Below are 24,374 nucleotides of genomic sequence, written 5' to 3'. Positions count from 1 at the left end.
CATATTCAATGATATCAAGGACATCCTCCAAGGAAAGATCAGCAAAACAACTCGTGCGAATCTTTTTAACTCGACTGTGCTTCCAGCAATGTTATATGGCAGCGAAACATGGTTGCTGACAAAGATTGAAGAACATCAACTGTCTGTTACACAGAGGGCGATGGAACGAACATTTTTGGGCATTTCGCTCCGTGATCACATCCCCAACTAAATAATTAGGCAGCAGTCTGGAGTGTGAGACATTGTTGTTGAAAGCAGGCTCAGCAAAATGTGGTGGGCGGGACATGTGGCCTGACTCAGTGACAACAGATGGACTGCAGCTATATCCAAGTGGTATCCATGAGAAAAGAAATGGCCACGCGGTCGGAGGTGGGATGATTTCCTAACAAGGAGATATGGACAAGCATGGCGAAGGATGGCCAGAGTGAGAGAATACTGGAAGACGTGTTGTGACCGGCTCAGTCTCAACTGATGAAGGACTGACAGTCTACACTGTCTACGCGTCAAAAATACAGGCCCAGTTTTTGCAGGTACAGGTTAAGGCTGATCTTCTGCCTGGCTGGGAGAGAGAGAGACAGAGACAGTGTGTGTCAAATTCACCACAGGTGCAAGGGGATGCATTGACTTCAATGGAAAAGGATGAACTGAGTCTTTTACCACATCTGAAGATGTGACTTTAGGAAACAGATCAAAAAAACCCCAGCAACAACTTGCAGTCGGAGGGAGGAGGGCGGAAAAAGGGAGGAGGGTGCACAAAAGAGCAACATTTATGTATTTATTTTATTATCTGAATGAAGAACACAATATTCTAATGTTTGTAGCTCCTGTCTGGGAAACAGTACATGTCACTAAATTGATTTCCCTTCTATTCTTCTAAGTTTCTGACATTGAAGGTGCTATCCAAGCAAGATTTTAATCAACCTAAAATAGTATCCATGTCCCAGGCTCCAGAATGACAATGACTCTTCTCCTGAAAGGCTCACAGAATCCTAAAGCTCTCTAAGAAGCAACCTATGGAGATGGGGGATGGGCTTTCAGCACCTCACACCCTACAGCCAGATCCAATGAAGCCCATGGAAAGACTCCCACTGACTTCAATGGGAGTTGGATCTGACCTTAATGACCATCTCTACTACCTTTTTGAACTCTTACTTGGGATTAATTTCATTTCCTCATTTCTCCGTAAATGCAGATCTTCTCTGTGTTAATTTACAGTGTTCTTTCAACCCCTGGATTCCCCAGGGGAGATCCTCAGTTGGTGTGAATCCGGACAGCTCCATTGCCTTGAGTACAGCTACACCAATGTACACCAGATGATGTTGCGGCCCATCACTGAAGACCAGATACAGCAAAAACTGATGCACATTCATAACTTTACTCATATAAGCAAAAATATGTTCATAACCATCTGTAGGATTGGGAACAAAATTATTTATGCTGCAACAATACGGAACTGGTTGGTCACCATCATAGCCCAACATCCTTAAATAGAGTGGCCAAAATTCCTCGAATTTCTACTGCCCTTTGCTGTGCTGATGCCTCTCTTATTACAGGGCTTAAAAACCTGTGTTGAGTTTAATCAGTACACACTTTATCCTCACGCCTTTATTTCTGCTTTTTACACACTGTAGATTGGTTAGAGTGTAAGAAATGCTATGTTAATAGAATACCAAACAGAAGAATCCTTTTAAGAAAGAGAAAGTAACTGGAGAAAAGAATGTAAAAATAGAAATGGCTGGAAACCAGAAACCACAAGAGTTCACTTACAGGAAAAGGCACTAATCAATTACACTGGAGATTTTCCCCCCATGTATTACAGAGGCAAAGTGAGCGGCTGTATACAAAAGAAATACCACAATACAAGACTATCTAGTTTGAAGACTTTACTGCTAGGATGTGTGTTTTTCTAATAAGCAAAGCAAGACCCTCTGGGTAGGTGGATTCTCCTGCTGGGTTTTAAGGGTGCAGATATTGTAAAGTTATTGCAATAAATGAACATCATCCAATGTGAAACCCTGATAATACAAACTCTGAGTCATATACTAATACTCTTAACTCATATGCTCATAACTCTTCACTAAATGTCAACAAACCCATCGACTTCAATGGCACTATTCATGCAACTGAGCCATATTCATGTTCGTAATGATTTGCATGCTCAGGGCCTAACATTCTACTCAGCTGCAGAAAAGGTTTATGAAACATACTTTCACTGTGTCATTCTTATGAAGCTTAAAAGCATATTATTTAACCTGGTTTATAGCTAGAGGCATACCTTGCCTACTGTTTTTTAATATAAAAAGCTCTAGTATCAGCAGAAGAGAAAGTCAGGTTTTCCCCTGAAATAGTTACATTTTCCGTAAGAGTTAATGGTGCTATTTTTTCGTTACTGGATCGAAGACACAGACGACGACAAATCTGGCAACAGCTAAATTCCCCCTCCTCCCCACAACTATTGCTATTGACAATTCAAACACAACAACTGAACATATTTTTATTTAAAGGAGTAATAAGTCCAAGCACTTACCAGTAGCACTTTTCATCCATATAGCTGAGATATGGATAAGTATAATTTTACAGATGGAAACAAGGTGGCACAGAAGAAATGAAGTTGCTCAGGGTTGCCCAGCAAGTCAATGGCAGAGTCCCATCTTGAACCAGGTTTCCTGACTCCCATTCTATGGTCCTATCTAGTGGGCCACTTTGCTGGCATGTGTAAAGATATGGCAACATATCACATAAGGTACTATGGGATTAATCCAAAGCCCATCAAAGGCAATACGAGCCCTTCTGTGGATCAAGCCCTATATCATAACAGTAAAAAGTCACCCCAGTAACAAGTGTTTTCAATCATGCTGCAAACTTCCAAAATAATATTCATTCATTTTAGGCTCATTCCGCTAACATCTATTTCCCACAATGTGGTCAGTTATCACTGTTCAGCTTTAGAGTGAAAAGTTAATTCCCCCTTCCCACCCACCCCCAGCCATGATAGATTTTCAGCAGGTGTTATATTTGGTTGGTTTTCTGTAGTTCCTAAGGGCCAGGTTCCATCACCGTCACTCACACTGAGTAGTGCCTTACGTGGTGAGTAGTCCCATTGATTTAAATGAAACCACACAGTGTAATGACAGCAGAATCTGGGTTCTAAAATAAATAGAATATAAACAACAAAGAATGAAGATTAGGTCTGGTTCAGCTTCAGGGAAGTTAACTGAGTTGCAACCACCTAAACCAGGGCTGAATGTTGCCCATAACAACAGATTTATTGAAGGGGGGGCGGAGAGAGAGAAGTCACATGGAATTTTGCTGTATTTTATTTATGCATGATGTAAAGTGTGCATTGAATAAAGCAAAGGATGGGCACCTAACCCAGGGTGCACAGCTCTGTGATTTCAGCTTGGATGAGTGTATGCTGCATAGCAAACACAGAGTATCCAAACCTCTCTGTTTTACTTGTATAAGGAGTTGATCTTCTCACAGGTGCACAGCCTGAATGGGCAGGCCTCTGAATCAGCGGTCACAGCCATTTCACAGTGCTCACGCAACAGCCATGGAATGAGGGCAGAGCAGGGGACCACAGAGGTACACTGAGCACATGGCAGCTTTCTTTCCCTTTGCATTCAGCTTGTCTTCCAAACTACAGTTTTGCTGCCGCCGATAACTACTTTCTCTTAAAATCAAAATTATTTTATTTTATATTTGAAAACAAGAGAAATGTTCAGAGAAAAACCCACATCTAAGGGGAAATCACCTTTGCCAATACTTGTTATAAAATGCATATTAAAGCCTGTGGAGAAATAGAGCAGATCAGCATCCTTTTATTAATGAACGTCATTATATTCCAGCAATCAGCACACAAACTGGGTTAACTGTGGGTTTCTATGCTTACTTCTATTCAATGCCATTGGAAATTCCCCTTTAAAGTCCTAAGTGGTTTGGGTTCTGAGTACTTGAGAGACCACCTTTCCCTCTACACTATATCCAGAGAACTGCAACCAGTTGAGATGCTTCAGGTAGCCATCTCCACCCCCAACTGTTATAACCAGGATCAATTTTGAGAATAATTTTCCTCCCTGACTCACTAGACCTGGAATTTGATGACCTTCACAACATGCTGCAAAGCTCAACTGTTTTCCAGCTCTTCTTCTAGGGAAAGGAGTGATAGGTAAAATGAGAAGGAGTACTTGTGGCACCTTAGAGACTAACCAATTTATTTGAGCATAAGTTTTTATGTAGCTCACGAAAGCTTATGCTCAAATAAATTGGTTAGTCTCTAAGGTGCCACAAGTACTCCTTTTCTTTTTGCGAATACAGACTAACACGGCTGTTACGCTGAAACAGGTAAAATGAGATGGTGTTTATTCCTATACTCATATTAGTTTTCAGGGGATGGAGAGATTTTCTAGTATGAACAGGCCTTTGGGAGGTCTGTTTTCTTATACACCACATAGAATCATAGGACCGGAAGGGACCTCGAAAAGTCATCTAGTCCAATCCCCTGCACTCATGGCAGGTCTAAATATTATGTAGACCCTTCCTGACAGATGTTTGTCTAACCTGCTCTTAAAAATCTCCAATGATGAATAAATTGTCTAGGGAGGTTGTGGAATCTCCGAGTGCTTAACCACCCTGACAGGAAGTTTTTCCTAATGTCCAACCTAAACCACCCTTGCTGCAATTTAAGTCCACTGCTTCTTGTCCTATCTTCAGAGGTTAAAGAGAACAATTTTTCTCCCTCCTCCTTGTAACAACCTTTTATGTACTTGAAAACTGTTATGTACCCGCTCAGTCTTCTCTTCTCCAGACTAAACAAACCCAATTTTTTCAATCTTCCTTCGTAGGTCAAGTTTTCTAGACCTTTAATCATTTTTGTTGCTTTTCTCTGGACTTTCTCCAATTTGTCCACATCTTTCCTGAAACGTGGCACACAGAACTGGACACAATACTTCAATTGAGGCCTAATCAGTGCCTAGTAGAGCGGAAGATTTACTTCTCGTGTCTTACTTACAACACTCCTGCTAATACATCCCAGAATGATGTTTGCTTTTTTTGCAACAGTGTCATACTGTTGACTGATATTTAGCTTGTGATCCACTATGATCCCCAGATTCCTTTTCCGCGGTACTCCTTCCTAGGCAGTCATTTCCCATTTTGTATGTGTGCAACTGATTGTTCCATCCCAAGTGGAGTTCTCTGCATTTGTCCTTACTGACTTTCATCCTATTTACTTCAGACCATTTCTCCAGTTTGTCCAGATCATTTTGAGTTTTAATCTGATCCTCCAAAGCACTTGCAACCCCTCCCAGCTTTGTATCATCCGCACACTTTATAAGTGTACTCTCTGTGCCATTATCTAAATCACTGATGAAGATACTGAACAGAACTGGACCCAGAACTGATCCTTGTGGCACATCAGCTAATACATACACAAATCAATGCACTATAATATGAAATATATACAAATTAAGGGTCCCAGTATAGCATTTAATTGTGCTTTTTAAACAGTGTCTCGTACAAATCGTTTCAGTGGCAGCTCATGTTGTGGAAGTATATGAGATTTGAAGCCTTTAAAAGGTTTCACAATGGGCATGCTCATATCCCTATTAATTCAAACAACGTGCAAGGTACAGAAAGTCACTGACAGTAAAAGTCTCCTCATCAAGCTCTTCAAAAACAGACATTACTTCTGGAACCATGATTCCAGAGGGGATATCTTAGATGCCCATTGTCCTGGTCTCATGATTATTTTTCTTTAGTTGTCTCTCCCTCTCTGCAATTTTTACTACCCCCCGATCTAACCTCATAATGATTAATGTTCACAGTCCGTGCTTCGGCTGCTTGTGGAACATTTGTGTGCACTGCTCTGATTTAGCAGTATTTTCCTGGTCTTTGCTGTTCCTTCCTCAACAAATTATTTCCCATCTCTGCATCACTGTGATCTTCTCTCTCATCTTTTCTTCTTTGTCCATTCCACTCCATTTCCAAGGCAGCACTGAATTGTTTGCTACTGAGACTTCTGTAGGCTTCCAGAAGAAGGATTTTTATGCACCAGCAGCTACAATTCACTGATTTCTTCCAAAAGGAGTCCACAGCAAAAACACAGCTATACAATGAAGAGCAGGAGAAAGATCGTATGCTCTGATGCCTTTCCTCTGACGACCCCAACAAGCCTCCTTGTGCAAAGTTCCTGAAGTTTGAAAGCATATTTTAGGATGTCTTAGGAGAACTGCCATGTGTGAGACCAGGTTTACACCGGCATCTGCTGTCTGCAGAGATCCAGGGCCTTGTAAAGATGATGTGCTTGGTCTCTGTGAGATGCGGCAGAATGCGTGAGGTGGTGAACCAGCAAACATAATAGGAATCTCCTGGTGATTCTGCAATAGTTTGCCTGGCGGCAATCTTAGAGAAGGCTATGCACCTTGACTTTCTGAGCTGGAGAAAGGGCTCATGCAGAAGGGACATTTCAATCCAGAGGAGATCAAAAAGCTATCCAGGGGCTTGGGGTTAAAAAGGAGTGTCAAAAATAGCTTCAAATCAAAGAAGTAAATAAACAATTGTCCCATCTCAAATGCCTCGGGGGAACAGGTCTCAACGTAAACAACATATGTAACACTACGTAAATAAGTACTATACTTCAATGGCAATCAAATCACTGTTGGAGAATGTATCAACTCCAAAGATGCAAATGCTGACTTTTTACAGCCCACATTCTGAATGACAAAGATTCATTTTATACTATTTAATTATGTAACTCACACCCACTGTAGAGAACCAGAGATTACAGCTGCCACCTTTCTAATTGCGGGTAACAAGACCAAGACCCTTCCATTCCCCTTCTCCCTGAGGCCCCACCCCCCGCTCCATCTTCCTCCAAGATCCTGCCCCCAGCACTCACTCCTCTCCTCTCTGCCCCCAGCACTCACTGGGTCACTCACTGGATCGTCTCCTCCTCCCTCTCCCGCCCCCGCTCCCTCGCTTGGCTCTCTCTGCTCCTGGTCTGGGACAGGAGCTGCTGCAGCCTGACAAGAAGCCTGCCTGCAGGTAGCGCATCTGACCAGACACTGCCAGAGCCCCTTCTCAACCGGACTTTCCAGTTGAAAATCGGGTACCTGGCAACCCTAAATGGCACCCAGCCACAGAAGCCAAAAATCGGACTGTCTGGATAAAACCCAGAGAGTGGCAACCTGACTAAAGATGGGCTAAAACTAGACCCTCAAAATCTGAACACTGAATTTGAAAGGATGTGGAGGGGGCAATATAAGGTGCTGGGTCTGAGTCCGCCCCTTGGGCCTATTTTCTGATCCTTGATTGGATGCTGATGAAATCTCATGAATACTTGTATCTTGTGAGATTTCTCCCATTGCGGGGCCACAACTCTCATGGGAACAGCCTGCAGCATGTCTGCACCTACAAATCCAAACCGAATGGCGAGCCCTCCTTTGGCCGGACACTCACTCCCCACATGCTAGCCTAAGCTGAGTCTGTATCTGAACCCTAACTGCTCAGACAATGACTACATGCCAGTACTGCTGCCCAACCTAGAGGGATACTGCTCTATGGTATTAAAGCTAAATGACAGGTGAAATCATCTTTTAACCTTACTGAGGAAGTGCAGACACACAGGCCTGGCTGGCCTGTCAAGGCACACTCCCCTCTGGATTAGTGGTAGTGTAAAACATCCTCAGATCCTGCCTCACAAGCTTCTGCATTGAGCTTTACTTAAAGGAGAAGTAGAGAGAACCTGAAGAGCTATGGCCATTACTTCTAGAAGCGTATGACAAATGCATGTATAATGATCAATGCACACAGCCTCCAAAGCAGCCCATCGAACCCAATGCTTGTTAAAGTGCTGATCAAATGGGCAACCAAACCTTTCTCGTGGGTGCTCTAAGAAGGGGCTCAGTAAGAAGGGGCTCAAATGATCAATGAAAGCCTTTGCGCACCAAAGGTGCAGCAAATATGGACTGTCATTCGACACCTCAAAAAAAAAAAGACAGAAAGATGGGGGGAAGCTAATATGCAGGCAGTTTTCTGCAAAATAATCATTTTTAAAATATTGGGTTTGTTTTGTATTCCATTAAAATTCTTATTTTCTCTGCCTTTGGTGAACATTTACTGTAAATGCAACTGTATTAAAGAAAGCAAACAGCTTTACGATATTTGGCCAGCATTTTCCAAAGTGACGAGTGATTTTCGATGCCTCAAATTTTGAGTGCCCAATTTGAAACACCTCATTTTCAGAAGGTGGGTGCTCAACAATTTAATGCTCAATCCCTTTAAAGAAGTTTCAGACTGAGCACTCAAAACCACTGTTCCTTTTGGAAATTTTAGGCCAGTCATTTATTATACACATACTTCTTTGGGTTATAATTTTAGTCCAGCTGAGACCCAGCCTTCCTTTCTGCAGGAACAAGTTTCGCACCCACAAAATGAAATAAGGCCACAAAGATGATTAATTGTGCCTCTAAGCAGTTGTTTCATGCCCACAGTACGGTAATTAGAGATATAAATACTCAGATTTGCACCCACCGTTTAATTATGGGTGCAAAAAAGCAGGCAAGTTGCAATCTCTCCTTTGTGAGTGTCTTTCTGTAGATGTACCCCCTATGCAAATCTCCCTATGCTTCTGCTCCCCTCCTACAAAAAATCAGTTTGATAAATGTATACCAATGTAAAAGCAATTAACTCTCAGAAGACTACAACTTTCTTCTTAGCATTTATGCATATTCTGTTATATATATTATATATATATATATATATTATACATATATAATACACACATACACACACACACAAAAGTGTGTCCTATTGGGATTCTGAAAAAAAACCCAAGCCCTACATCTCTAATAATTGTCCTGATCAGTTTATAACCGGCAGATGCTCGCTCAGGGTATAACATAGTGAATGAGCTCTCAGAAAGCTTACAGTTATAATAATTGAGGTCACGTGATTTAGTTACATGACCCAGCTAGAGTAGCAGATGGCATTATATTAGCATTTGAATAAACCCAAGGAATTCTCAGTGAAAAAGACTTGGCATAAGTACTCCAGTGAACACAATTTCTCAATCAAATACTGACCTGAAAGGAGATGGTTAAGTCCTTGCTAGGGGGCACAGCCTTCAACAGACAACACAAGTATCTTCTTTGCTAACTAAAGCAACTCTCTTACTCCTCTTAAGCAGGTGGGGAGCTACCAAAAAAGAGAAACACGAATGGCCAAGGCGGCGACATATGGACTTACTTTGTCCACCCTGGGTAATCTCCATGAAGCTGAACGGGGGAAGGCGGGGGGGAAGAGATGCAGCAGAAAACAACATGGTGCACCTGTGCAATTGAGAGGAGAGTTCAGCCCTGCTCATCCCAACAATACTTTCACCTTGAACTCAGGATAAAGAGGATCCCCTCACACTCCCTTTGTTACCACACGCCCATTATTGGATCATTTTCTGGCCTTGGCAATATGGATGCTTGTGTGATTGGTTCACAGTTAGCCCTCTAGTCTGTTGCCTCAAAGGCTGTTGTGGGGAAAATACAAAAAGGGCAAAATAGAAAAGGCATAAGTGTGTTCTGGGATGAGGACATTGTGGACTCCAGGAGTACTTTTATTGCTTGTTTATGTGAAGTAGTGTATTTCAGTGTCTGGTAGGAAACCCACAAAGCTGTAGTGTGGGGAATTCTCAGTTACAGACATTTATACATCTCAGCCTTTCAGCAGGAACTGTTTCTTTAGCTTTTTTTAAAACAATCTTTGGGGGGAAAAATCACTTCACCTCTGTGCCTAAGTTTCCCCATCCATTAATGGGAATAATGCTACTGACTTCTTTGTAAAGTGCTTTGAGATTGACACATGAAGAGTGCTAGGTGTATATATTTATATGACAACAGCACATCAGAGATGCCAACCACACTCAGGGTTCTGTTGTGCTAAGCACTGAAAAGACACACAGTAGGAGAAAATCTTTGCACCACAGAAGTTACAATTTAGATAGGTAAGACAAAGGGTGGAAGAAAGAAGTGTTCTTATCCCCATTTTAAAGATACATTGTGAACAGAAAGGCCACAAAGAGAACAGGGAATGAATGGGAAGAACTGGAAGTACATAAGCTAAATTATGACTTAATTGCCATCACTGAAACTCAGCGCGATAAATCTCACAACTGGAATATTGGTACAGAGGGGATAGCTTGTTCAGGAAGGACAGGCAGAGAAAAAAAAGAGAGGTGTTGCATTATACATCACAAATATACACAACACTTGTTCTGAGATCCAGAAGGAGGTAAGAGGCAGACCAGCTGAAAGTCTCTGGGTAAAGATAAAAGGTGAAAAAAATAGAGGTGATGTCATATTAGAGGGTCAGCTATAGACCTTCAAGTCAGGAAAAGGAGGTGGATGAGGCATTTCTAGAATAAAATAAAAGAAATATCCAAAACAAAAGACCTGGTATTAATGGGGGACTTTAACTACACAGACATCTGTTGGAAAAATAATATGAAACACACAAGATGCACAATAAGTTCTTGGAACGTACTGGGGACAACTTTTTGTTTTGGAAAGTGACAAGAGTAACTTGAGGGACAGACATTTTAGACTTGATTCTGACCAGCAGGGAGGAATTGATTGTGTATCTGGAGACAGAAGGCAATTTGGGTGAAAATGATCATGAAATGATAATTTCATGATTTTAAGGAAAGGATGGAGTGAGAGCAGCATAACAGGGACAATGGATTTTTTTTAAAAGCAGTCTTTACTAAACTCAGAATTGGTAGGTAAGGTCCCATGAGAAGAAAATTTAAAGGAAAAAAGGAGTTCTGGAGAGCCGGCAGTTTCTCAAGGATAAAATATCAAAGACACAACAGCAAACTGTTCTGATGCAAAGGAAAGATAGACAGAATAGTAAGAAGCCAATATGCCATCAGGAGCTCTTTAATGACCTTAAAATGTAAAATAAATCCTTCAAATGGACAAATTGGTAAAGAGGATTGGTCCTGCTTTGAGCAGGGGGTTGGACTAGATGACCTCCTGAGGTCCTTTCCAACCCTGATATTCTATGATTCTATGAAAACAATAGCACAAGCATGGAGGGACAAAATAAGAAAGGCTAAGGTACAAAATGAGATACTCCCAGCAAGAACCATAAAAGGCAGTAAGAAGAGGTTATTTAAATACATTAGGAGCAAGAGAAAGATGACAGAACATGTAGATTCTCTGCTTAACAGGGAAGGAGAGCTAATAATGGATGACATAAAAAGGCTAACGTGTTTAATGCCCATTTTGCTTCAATCTTCACTGAAAAAGTTAGTAGTGACCAGATATATAACAAAAAATTAATACTAACAAAAAGGTGGAAGGAACACAAGCCAAACTATGGAAAGAATAGACTAAGGAATATTTAGATAACTTAGATGTATTCAAGTCAGCAGGGCTTGATGAAATTCATCGAAGGGTACCCAAGGAACAAGTTGAAGCAATCTCAGAACTGTTAGCAATTATCTTTGAGAACTCATGGAGGATGGGAGATGTCCCAGAGGACTGGAAAATGACAAACATAGTACCTATTTCTAAAAAGGGGAACAAAGGACCCAGGAAATTATAGATCAGTCAGCCTAACTTTGATACCTGGAAAGATACTGGAACAAATTATTAATCAATTTGTAAGCACCTAGGGGAGAATATTGTTATCAGGAATAGCCAGCAAGAACAAACCATGCCAAACCAACCTGAAGGAGAAGCAGTAGATGTGATATATTGTGATTTTAGTAAGGCTTTTGACACAGTCCCACATGATATTCTCATAAACAAAGTAGGGAAATGTGGTTTAGCTGAAATTACTATAAAGTGAGTGCACAACTGGTTGAAAGATGAAACTCAAAGAATAATAATCAATGAATCACTGTCAAATGGGGAGTGCATATCTAGCAGAGTCCCACAGGGATCAGTCCTGGGTTCGCTACTAGTCAATATTTTTAGTAGTTAATGGCTTGTATAATGGAATGGAGAATATGCTTATAAAATCTACAGATGACACCAAGCTGAGAGAAGTTCCAAGTACCTTGCAGGACAGGATTAGAATTCAAGATGACCTTGGCAAATTAGAGAACTGGTCTGAATTCAACCAGATGAAATTCAATAAAGACAAGCGCAAAGTACTACATGTAGGAAGGGACAAAACCCAAAAGCACAACCACAAAATGGGGAATAATGGGCTAAGTGGTAATATGGCTGATGAGGATCTGGGGGTTAGAGTGGATCACAAATTGAGTGAGTCAACAACATGATGTAGTTGCAAAAAAGGCGAGTAACATTCTAGGGTGTAGTAACGGGAGCGTTGTATGTAAGACACAGGAGGTAATCGTCTTGTTCTACTCGGCTCTGGTGCAGCCTCAGCTGGAGTACTGTGTCTAATTCTGGGTGCCACACTGGAGGAAAGATGTGGATAAACAAGAGAGAGGCCAGAGAACAATAAAAACGATAAAAGTTTTGGAAAACATGATCTACAGGGAAAATCTAGAGACAGCAAGAAAATTGTCCCCTTAAGTTTAGACACATCCATTTATATTAGGAAGGGGAAGAACTTGATAGCAAGTGTGATCTGAACCCCCATTCAAAATTTGCAGGAGAGCTAAATGATTGAAGGAAGAAACAGATCACTGAGACGACGATGGCATCACTTCATAAGCAGTTATACGTTTGCCTACGTAATATCTTTATTCATGTTGACTTCGTGGGAGCAAGGGGGGCCTACAGTAAATCATGCTTGTCCTTGGGCAGCACTCATTTACATATACTGTACATGCCCTCTTTTCTTCATTTTTGTATTTCATTTTAGTTGACAAAAATATGCAGAGTTGCTTCTTCTGACATGCAAGAGAGCTCCTTCCCCCCTCCACCTCATTTCACGTATCCTTGGTGTTAAGAACACAGGGAAAATAACGTTAAAGTTTTCCTAAATGCACATTTCCTTTTATTTTTTAAATGAATTAAAGTGTAGTAAAAAAGGGAACTTTTAAAAAAAAAACCCAGACTCAGACCCAGACTCTGGTTCCAGTGTTATTACAATATCTAGAAATTAAACAATAAAGTTGTCCTTCCTAGTGTACCTGAAAAAGAATGGTATTTATTTATTTTTTAGTAAAGCTCAAGGTCCTGGAAAATGTACAAGGAACCACAGAGACTCAGCCTAGGGGGAAAAAAATCTTCCCGGCTCCCGGCCCCCATGACTTTTACTAGACTTACTAGAGTCTGTCTCACACTTGCTGGCCTGTGAACTATTCTGCATCTCATTCTTTTAGCAGATGAAACAGCTAATAAATCCCAAGATAGAGAAGCACCATGGAGGAATTTTTCTGCTGTGTAATTACAGCCAACAGTTAGTGAATTAACGCTAGCTCCTCTGCCCTTCAAGAAATGCTAGGCCAGCAACATGAAAATCTGGAAAGATGTTACAATCCTAATCATTGCACATAGGGTAAATATGGTACGTCTTCGAGACATCTGCCTGGTTTTGCACTTGATCCAATCATATATGTAAGAATATTGCGTCTAGGTTTAACTCATTGGTTTATATGTGAGAGACTGTCAGACACTTTACACTGTACAAGGCAAAATATACAGGCTAGATCCTCATCGGGTGCTCTACTGATCTCAGTAGGGCAACGCTGATTTACGCCAGCTGAGGATTTGGCCCCATGTAATGTACAGTTGCCGCGCATCATACGGACTGCTCCTATTCAATGACTTCTCTCAAAGTCCCTTGTGGCTAACTCTCTACTGTGCAAATATTCACTTCACTTGAGGGAGGGGTGGAGGGGAATTGGTTACACTCGAATCAAAGGCCCTGCACTGGGATCAAAGTATAACACAATGAGACTCTGCTGCGTTAACATCCATGAGAGTTGCACAGCTAAATACCAACTCATTAATGGTATCTGTGAAGTCAAGTCAGCCTAGAAAGAACTAACGTTTAATGCCCTATTTTATCATTGAAAATGTGTGTGTCCAACAAAAGGGGACAGGCCTAAGAAGAGACTGCAGCCCAAAGCGGAGCTGTGCAGCACCCTGAAGATGAGAACAAGGGGTGAAATCTTGACCCCACTGAAAATCAACAGGAAAGTTCCCACTGACTTCAATGGGGACAGGGTTCTACCCAAGGGGTATAATCCTGTTGAAGGTGGAAGAAAGCCATGGAGGACAGTTCTCCCTGATCCTTTAATCATTTGTACTTGTCTGTCTGGATCAGACTGTAGGTTCCTCAGGGCAGGGGCTTTGTCTTCTGATGTGTTTGTAAAGCACTTGAATGCTGACAGCAACATACATATAATTATGAATAACAGTCTCTAAGACAAAGGACTCCTTTTAAAACAGTCAGTGTGAACTTCCAACTTTGGCTCCTGCCCTACTGGAGTCTCCGGGCAGTAAAGGAAGCACAATATGCGGAGGGAGAACTCCCCTAGCTCAGGAGCAGAGAAAAGTGGCCCTAAGCCTAAACTGTGCCCTTTGAAGGCTGTGGCATGGAGGGAGAATCTGGTGCATCCCAGAGGCAGCCACAAGGAGGCCATCATAAGGCAGAGCACCCCTAACTTAAAATGAGGACCACTGTCTTGACTGCTCCAGAGTTCTGCCTCTTTGAAGGGGTAGCTGAGAATCTGCCCCTCACATCCTCCCCACTCCACTCCCTATTTAAAAAAAGATTTAGAGAAAATGTATTTTACGAAGAGGTTGCTATGCTGCATGTTCCCAGGTTATACAGCCCCTCGTATTCAATGCTATTGTTGTGAAAAGCTGTTTCCACACGAACCAACTATTGTAAATGAGGTAATGTCGACATCTAACTAATTTCATCCAAAAAAAAAAAATAAAAACCCAACATGACCTTATTTACTCCAGCAAATAACTCAAAAGAGAGAATGGGTTACGGCTCCTCCTTAAAGAAAAGACTATCAGGCCAATTAACTACTAGGTTTAAGTAAATGTTTTAGAACTATGGCCCAGTGCTCTTCAGCATAATACATCTCTAATCTCATTCCTAGCACAGAAGGACAACCTTGTGGTTAAGACACTGGACTAAGACTCAGATGCTGGTTCAATTCCCAATTTTGCCATTGATTTCTGGGGCAAGACACCTGATCTGTTTGTTCCACATCTGTAAAATGGTACTCCCTCTCTCTCAACCCTTTGTCTCGTCTATTTAGATTACACGCTCTTCAGGGACAGGGAGAAATGTAAAATGGGGGCTCTACTTACAAGTTTTCATTGTTAAAGTTTTTAAGTTTAGTGTCTATTTAATTTCCATGCTGCTTCTACAAATATTTTCAGTACAGTGTTGTCAATTTACTCCTAACAGTTTGCCTCTTGTATTTAACGGTTTTATTGGGAGAAAAGTATAACTAAAATAATCAAACATTTGTGTGCAGGGTGGCTATACTTAAGTCAACGCACAGTATTTTAATTACATGTCTTAATTCAAGAGTGTACTGTTGCTTAAAGAAACATACCAAATGGGAATTCATTCCATGCAGTTTGGAATCTAAAATCATTGTATTTTGATGCAGGTTAAATAAATTCAAAAGTAATTATTTTTTCATCCTTTGGTCTTAATTCAACATACTATGATCTTCAATGTAACTATGCAAAGATTAAAGCCATAATTTTTTTAACAGGGGTACCTAAGGCATCTAAGTAATAGCACCCTGATTTCCAGTAGTGCTGACCACTCACAGCAATCATTAAAGGCAGTGAGAGCTTTCAGTGTAGCACGTTTGATAACCAGACTACTATAATTTATGTGCCCACATTTAGGCAGTTGGGTCTGTACATTTTGCCTTAAAATTTTTAAAGAGTTAAGATAAAATCTATTTCTCATGCAATAACAAACCAAACATGAGAATCTAATGGAAAATACTTTCCAGTAAGGAGGACAGTTCCACCTAAAACTAAATAAAAGTAACATTTTCTTCATTACCTACTTTGCATTTTAATTATAGCCTCTTCACAGTACCCATAGCCATTACGCTAAAGTTGGGAGGTATCACACTGCCAGACAATTTGACTTTTCTTTACAAGAATGCCCCAGGGAGTCTTGCTAAAAAGAAAACAGACCCTCCACTGTAGGATCGTTGTTGTAACTAACTTACGATACCAGCAATGATAAAAATTTTATTGGGACATCTCTGTTGCTATGTTACCAGTGTTGCCTTGTACTTCCTGTATTTCTGAAGATCAGGGGACAGATTCTCTCAGCTGGGACTTCGGTGGAGTGGGACCAATTGTTGCCACCTGAGGATCTTACTCCACTGCTTCAAGTTGTTTGGTGCAAATGTAACCCACACACCTCCTGGGTGCAGTGTTCTGTCCCATTTAGTGACACTGAGACCACAGAGAGAGAGAGAGAGAGATAAAATGAGTCTGCTCTACAGCCTTAGCTAACAGGCAGTTGGCTTTTGGCTCCAGAAGTCCCCAGTTCAATCCTACCCGCTGATGACCGGGTCTGTCAGTGTTACACAATTCCATGTTCATTCTATTAAATGCTCACCTTGAGCAAAGAAAACACAGGACTCCTTAACCAGTGCCCCTCTTCTTGCCCACTAAGAAAATTTTAGCATTTAAAAATGGGGCTGGCAGACTAGGAGTCAGACCTACGTTTACAATTCCGTACTTTCCGGACCCAATCCTGCACTCAGTAGTACTGGAGAGTTTTGCCTGGTACAACGGGTGTTTCTGCCTGTGCACAGGCTGGCATGATCAAGTGCTCTGGATGGCACTGATTCACTGAAACAGACCCACAGCCAACTGTGCTGAACACTTGCAATCTTCCACACTGCACACTTCCACTATATGTCCATTGCACACATGAAAGAAAAAGGGAACACTAGACATTCTGGTCTGTACTAAAGCACTGCACAGCACTGGGAAAGTGCTTCTGTGAGGCCATATTCAGATCAGAGCAAGCTGCAGGGAGACACAATCATTTCCAACCCATAGCCAGAGCCAAAGCAATTTGCATTTTTAGCAGAGAAGATCAGCAACAGCTCTTCATCTAAGGGGATATTTTCCTGTGTGATGGGTTATGTATCCATGTGTCTTCTTCAAAATATTAATCGGATTTGTAGGCATGTCCTTGTGTGCTAATTAGGAATATTAAATGAGTTCAGAACAGCAAATTGGGTTGCAAATACAGAAAAGTTACCTTTTAGGGCTAATTAGTACTTGTTCTATCAGAAAAATATATTAATTAAAAGGGATGGTGGAAACAGGAGCTTTGAGAGCAAGGGTGGTTGCTGCCTTGCACTTGGGAGACCTGGATTCACTTTCTGGTTCTGCCACAAACTCCCTATGTAGTTTTGGGCAAAAGTTATTTAGGCCCAAATCCTCAAAGGTATTCAGTCAGCAGTCAAACTTTCATTGATTTCAGTGGAAGCCAGAAGCCTAAAATACCTTTGAGGACTATGAGACTTAAGCACCTGGAAAACTACTGGAATCCACAAACCCTGAATTACGAACTGAGGCTCCCTCTACAATGAATGGGGAGAAGGAGGAGCCTCAGAATGAGATCCCTGAGAGACAGCATGCTAGGTGGGGAGCCACCTACACCAACCAATGGGAGATGCTGACAGGAAGGGTGTGTTGTAAGCCCCACCCCTTCCAGAATCTTTCCCCAAAGGGAGATTACACGAAAGCACCTGCAAAACTTTATTAACTAAGGGAATAACTGTTTCTGAAACTTCATATTTTGGATGTACTACTATGATGCAACAAAACTTTTTGATCTGAATATCTGAATAGAGCGTTCCGAGTCCCACAACTGAGTTAACAGCAAACAGATCAAGTGACTTCTTGTCTCTGAGGTCTCTCCAGATCTGTGCTAGATTCATACTCTTTTTTAGGCAGGCACCCAACTCCTATTGACTTTCAATAGAAATTGGGCACATGACTCCCATAGCCCTTTGGGGAAATCTCAGCTTAAAGCAACAGACCCAAACACGGCAATGTCTTTTTATACGTGTATGTAGTGTCTGTCGTCCCAAAGCACTTTATAAACGATATACACCCAGGAATTATTTCATCCCTGAAATGCACCCACCTCTGAGATGGGGAGCGGTAGCAAGGTGTAAAACTGGAATGGAGCACTTTGTATAATAGCAAGCTAGGCAGGAACTATTTTGCCAAGGACATCAGGGCAAGCCTCTATTTTTTTTTTAAACCAACAGGGGCAACAGGGTCTTTATCATCCAGGCAGAGCAGAGAGGGTGCGTTTCTAAGGTCTTCCGCCAAAGCCTTCTTTATAGAAATTTGCACAGAACTCAATGGAGCAACCGCAGAAAGTCTGAGGTACCTATGGGTCCCGTTACCATAGCATCTGAGCACTTCACAATCTTAAAAGCATTTATTCTCCCATTGCCCCTGGGAGAATGGGATTATCCCCATTTTACTGAGGCAACACTGAAGAACAGAGAGGCTAAATGACTTGCCCAAGGTCACACAGGAAGTGAGTGGCAGAGCAGGGACTTCAGGGACAGTCTCCCAAGACCTAGGTTAATACTGTAACCACTGGACCATCCTACCCTCTCTAGAAATAAAAGGCTGACTTGCCCATGTCAGAATTTGAACCTGCTGTGCTCAGCAGTCTAGGTATTTCAAACCTGATGATTTTCACAACAGATCCCTCTGCTCTAAGGATGCAAACAAATACACAACAGCAGTTACAGTAGAGCAATTATTTGCATGTTCTCCAATACATGTATGTTTAGTTCTTTTAACTTTAAAATAACCAGATGACAACCATATCAAAAAGGTAAGCACGTTGACGAGCAAAGAGATTTTTAACTAAATGTTAACAGAAAAAGTAGAATTTCAGCTTAAAATGCTGGCTTTGTGCATTGCTTTAACGGGAGCTGGCTGGAGCGGATACTCAGCCGTATATCTTTCAGTCTAGAACACAGGAATTGGGTGTACCACTCCCATTAACACGTGTAATTCCCCATGCACCAAAGTGAGAGTCTACCCTTATGAGACACTATAACACCTCTTTGTGGTGATGCATGTTTACGCCTGCAGCAGTTAACAGCTGACAGTAAGAAAAATAAAAATAGCCAATTCTCCCTTTGATTGTCATCACATTTTCCCTTTTTAGTTTGTGACATGTTTTCATCTTGTGACACTCAGACTTGCAGTATGGAAAAATATGACATTCCCTCTATACGCCTTCAATGTAGGCAGCTGACACAAAAACCTCCATATTCTACCCTAGTAAATACCTTAGATCCCTCTTCTACTCCTATTGAAGTCAACAGAAAAACTTCCATTGACTTCAAAGGGAGCAAAAAAATGATCTTTAGGTACAGCTTGGTCATTGGGGTTGAAATTTCAAAAGACTTTTGTCTGCATGAAAACATGAAGGTCAGACCTATAGTCTATTTAGTAGAAGTAAATGAGTCTGATTTGGTTATAAGTCACAGAAAAGCTTCCAACTGTGAGGTACCACCTGATATTGAAATATTCTCTCCCCACTAATTCAATCTAACCATTTCACATTCCACGTAAAGTTATGACTCCTCCTCCTTAATATTGTCTCATTACACTTTATTTAAGGAGGCAGTGTGGCCTAGTGGATGGAACATCCGACAGGAAATGAGGAGACCAAGGTTCTATTCCTGGCTCTGCCACTGGCTGGATGGGTGACCTTGGGCAAGTCTCTTCAGCTTTCTGTGCCTCATTTTCCCCATCTGTAAAATAGGGATAATGATACTGATCTTCTTTCTAAAATGCTTTGAGATCTACTGATGGAGAGATCTATTACAGGGTTTTTTTTTATTATATTAAAAAGAAAGGGCTTGGTCCTATATTCCCATTTGAGTCAATGACAAAACTCCCATTGACTAGTGCAGGATCAGGGCCAAATTGCCTTTAAATGTTATCCTTCTGCCTGCCAGACTGCTGGAATGGCATGTGGCATCCCTCACAGGGTTTTTTCCATCCCTAATGAGCTAGTAAAATAAGGGGAAAGTAGCAGCAGTATAAGGCCCTAATGACCTCTCCAGTAAATTATTCACCACCCTCAACAAACCCCATCAAAGCTTAGTTTTTACACTGAGCCTTAACTAGCAGCAGATGGTTTCACTTTTACAATATGTTGTTTCCTTTTCAAGGTCTTGCACCACCTGTTCCTTTCGCTCGCTGTTTCTACTTGAAGACGTCGCTGGCAATTGAGTTTGTCATAAAAAAAAAATCTAGAACACATACTTTGTTAAGTAGCCAGCACCAAGGAGCTGTTGGCCTGGCCTCAAGATGGAGAGATGCCCAGGCTCTCTCTCAATTACATTTTTCTGGCCCTGCCTCTGAGTTCCACTTCTAGCAATCTGATGCTCAGTCTGATGCTCATTTCAGCCTTTGCTGTGACTCTCAGAACGCTACATTCCCAGCCCCGCCCGTTTAGACGACACGTAGTTTAGAGCAGGGGTAGTCAATAGGCCGACCGCGTGTCAAACCTGGACTGCCAGACACTTTTGAACGGACCCCAAAATATTTTCATTTACTTATTATCATTTTCTCTGGAGTCTGGACCTTGACTATACCTTGACCAAGAAATCTGGATCTTGACAAAAAATAATGGATTACCCTTGGTTTAGAGCATTCAAAACAAAACTCCCTACTCCCAGGCTTCAGCACGTCTACTTGCCTGTGGCATCAGAAAACAAGTCTGAATGTCCAGACACAGTTAAAAGGAACAGACAGCAGGCCAGGCCCAAAGCTGGTGTAAATCAGTGTAGCTGCATTGATTTCAGTGGCACTATGTCAGTTTCCACCAATTGGGCATCTGGCCCATAGGACCTAATATTGCAACCATTATTCACATAAGTACTCCTCTCTTGTTCAAGTGACATCACCACTCCACACCCCATCCAATGCCTGCACCTTCCCTAATGCAGATCCAAACACAGAAGAGAGCCCTCCATTGGCTCATAAGAATGAAATAGGGCAAAGGCCACAGAGGCATGTGACCTATCCTCCCACATGGTAATGGGATCCACACACAGATCTTTAAGACACAATCCAGCCCACAGATAAAGTCTGTTAACCATGTGATTCTGTACCCATAACAGATCCCATCCATTGTATGCACCTTTATAACTCTTCACACTGCTGACCTGCTCACAGCTTCACTGCTGCTCACAGTTAATGGGAGTGCCACGCACATGCAGTAAATCAGCATGCTGCATACCCTTGCAATGTTTTGTTGGGAGGGTAGGCAACATTAAAGCAGCTGCTTCAGATTTGCCGTTCTAAATGCAAGAACTCAGTCTCACTTACTCCACCCACTAAAGTACCACGCGGTACCTGCTCACTTCCTCAGAACGGACTGAAAACCTGCAAGGCTCAGAAAAACGGGCAAACACAAATAGAGCTTAAAGTCATGGGCAGCTATTTGTGTGTGCTCTTATAACTTTAAAGTGACTGATCAGGGTTCAGCAACTTAGGGTGACCAAATGCTAAATACAAAATATCGGGACTGCCGCAGGGGGAGCGCCTTTTCAATTGTTACACTCACCCGGCACGTTCGGTGGTGGGAAATAAATCTTGCCAGCAAAGAAAGAAGTACCCGCCGCCGAAGACCTGGATATGCCGGGTGAGTGTAACCATTGAAAAAGCGCTCCCCCTGTCTGTCACCGCCACCTAAGGGGAAAAAAAAAAAAAAAGACGCATCCGAAACAAAATATCGGGACAAATGGCATCCCGACCGCACTTTGGTCGGGACGCAGGACAAACTGCTCAATATCGGGACAGTTGATTTTATAGGGACATCTGGTCACCCTACAGTAACTTCATAGATTCCAAGGCCAGAAAGGATCACTATGATCATCTAGTCTGACCTCCTGTATAACATGGGCCACAGAACTTTAAGAATAATTCCTACAGCAGATATTTTAGTACAGCATCCAAACTTGATTTAAAATTTGCCAGCCATCATGACCCTTGGTAAATTGTTCCAATGATTAGTTACCCTCACTCTTACAAATGTATGCCTTATTTCCAGTCTGAATGTGTCTCGCTTCATTTTCCAGCCATTGGATCATGTTCCACCTTTTTCTGCTATATTAAAAGGGCCTATTATTAAATATTTATTCCCTATGTAGGTATTTATAGACGGTAGGCAAATCACCCCTTAACCTTCTCTTTGTTAAGCTAAATAGATTGAGCTCTTTGAATCTATCGGTATAAGGCATGTTTTCTAAAATCCTTTAATCACTCGTGGCTCTTCTCTGAACCCTCTCCAATTTATGAGCAGCCTGCTTGAATTGTTGACACCAGAACTGGACACAGTAACCCAGCAGCAGTTGCACAGTGCCAACTATAGGGATAAACTAACCTCTCTACTTCCTACTTGAGATTCCCTGTTTGTGCTTAGGCAAGCCTATGCATTAGAGATATAGTACATTTCCATCTAAGGTACTTATCAGGCCACCTATTACCACAGTACTATAGTATCTCACAATTGTTAGTGTATTGTAACTTCACAACATCCCTGTGAGGTGAGGAAGCACTAGTTGGCCATTTTAAATGGGGAACAGAGAGACTATGGCCCAGACTTTTAAAGTTACTCAGGCACTGCTGTGCTCAGCATTGCAATGCCTAACTGATTTAGGCACCTAAATCTCATTTTCAAAACACATTTAGGAGCCTAAACCCTCCTGACTTGTCCAAGCTCACACAGGAAGCCTGTTGCAGAACAAGGATTTGAACCCAGGTCTCCCAAGTTCTAGGCTAGCATTCTAACTACTGGGTCACCCTTCCTATCCTCACCTTCACCCACCACTACCTTGTCTTTGTGCTTTGTCCTCACTAATTCATAAGCGGTAGTCATCACTACAGTGCCTCTTATGCGTTAATATTATTTTTGCTATAATTGCCCTCATCATTACCGAATAAGAGAAATATCAGTAATGATTAATCGGCACATGGAACCTTGTGGCATATTGTTTGGGTCACTTTTGATGGCGACTATAGCCAAAGTACATGTGTGAGAACATGTTTATATTTCTCTCTCGCTTTCATTTACCATCTGAGTGTCTTTTTCCTTTCTGTTCCTCATATTCCATGTGTATTTCGAGAAAGCCTTTAATTTCTCTAAGGCATTAAAGAGAACCCATCAGAGACATCTCGGAAGACATCACACTTATATGTGAACAAATGCCTCTAAAAACAACTAAACTGTTAATTCCTGGATCCTTATAATTTAAAGCAAAAACAAAAACACAGAAACAGAGAGAATACCCATTTCATTGAAAGACAAAGGATCAGACAAAGCACAATCCGAACCACTGTTTGTAAGAATCTAGCACTAACGATGTTTTTAATTACTGTTGCATATTGACATAGAAAATACAGACATCACCATTAAAAACAAAACAGTAAGTGAAGGTGTATTACTTCTGTTTAAACCAATGAAATTACACCAGGGATGAATTTTGTTGGTACTGTATTACCTGAGAAAAGTGAGAGAGTGGTGAACTACTATTCTGCAGTGGGATGACAGCTCGGCAGTCTAGAAGAGAGAAAAAATTCTAGTTATTTGCTAAGCTCTGCCAATAGTCTGGGAGCCAGATAAAATAGTCACAGTGCCTGAACTGAAGAGCTTGAAATCTCAAAGACAGAAGCAGAAAAGATGGGATGCCCTGAGAACGGAGGTTGTATAGCATTTTTTGAGGAAGGAACAAATGGGACTTAGGGACAAGCCCTGCATTGACCATCAATAGGACTTTCACTAACTTAAATGCCTTTTGTGCTTTTAAAAAATATCTTAGTATTTTTGGCTTGTGCCTTGTGGAAGTCATAAGGAGTTAGAGATGGTCAGGAAATGCTTATTCTCCCTCTCCTCACTGAGAAATTTTGATACAAAGAAGAAAATATTTTTGTCTAAGTTTTTTCAATTAAAATTTTCTAAGAAAAACACCAACCCCCCCAAAAAATGTTAAGTTTAAAACTGACTTTACAAGTTTTCAGTTATCTGGCATTTTGATTACATTGAAGTTTTAACAGAAAAAGTTGAGTTTTCGTGAAAATGTTTCAAGTTTTTGTAGACAAACCAAACATTTTCCCTACTGAAAACTTTCAATCAGTCTTACAGGGAGTCTTTAGGAGGGACCTGGATGGCTTGGTGAACTAGGTGGGGAGGATGTTCCGTGCAAAGGGACTTCAGAGAAAAAGGCATGGAAGCTGCAGCATTGAAATCGACATTGCTGGTGGATTGGAGGGGTGAGAAAAATGCAGTGATATGAGTTTGGAAATGCAGATCAGAGAGTATTTGTGTAGCACCTTGAAGGCCAGACAAGAAATTTAACCTCAATGGGCTAGGCAAGAGAGAGCCATCACAGGTAT

At 41.5% G+C, this 24,374-nt stretch overlaps 1 protein-coding gene across 21 annotated transcripts in view; it reads right to left on the bottom strand.

The window, feature by feature from the left end:
- Positions 1-24,374, bottom strand: part of MAP2 (microtubule associated protein 2) — a 341,433-nt gene that overhangs the window by 247,001 nt on the left and 70,058 nt on the right. For 20 of the 21 annotated variants that reach the window (XM_073306661.2, XM_073306670.2, XM_073306672.2 and 17 more), the window contains exon 3: positions 23,483-23,541. The exons of the other annotated variant lie outside the window; for it this stretch is intronic. The gene's annotated coding sequence lies outside the window, so the exon portion shown is untranslated. The remainder of the gene's footprint in view (positions 1-23,482; positions 23,542-24,374) is intronic. 21 annotated transcript variants of the gene reach the window in all.

Source organism: Lepidochelys kempii, chromosome 11, assembly GCF_965140285.1.
Source record: "Lepidochelys kempii isolate rLepKem1 chromosome 11, rLepKem1.hap1, whole genome shotgun sequence".
Taxonomy (NCBI): domain Eukaryota; kingdom Metazoa; phylum Chordata; order Testudines; family Cheloniidae; genus Lepidochelys; species Lepidochelys kempii.
Note: the sequence above shows the minus strand (reverse complement) of the source record. Positions and strands in the feature narration are given on the sequence as shown.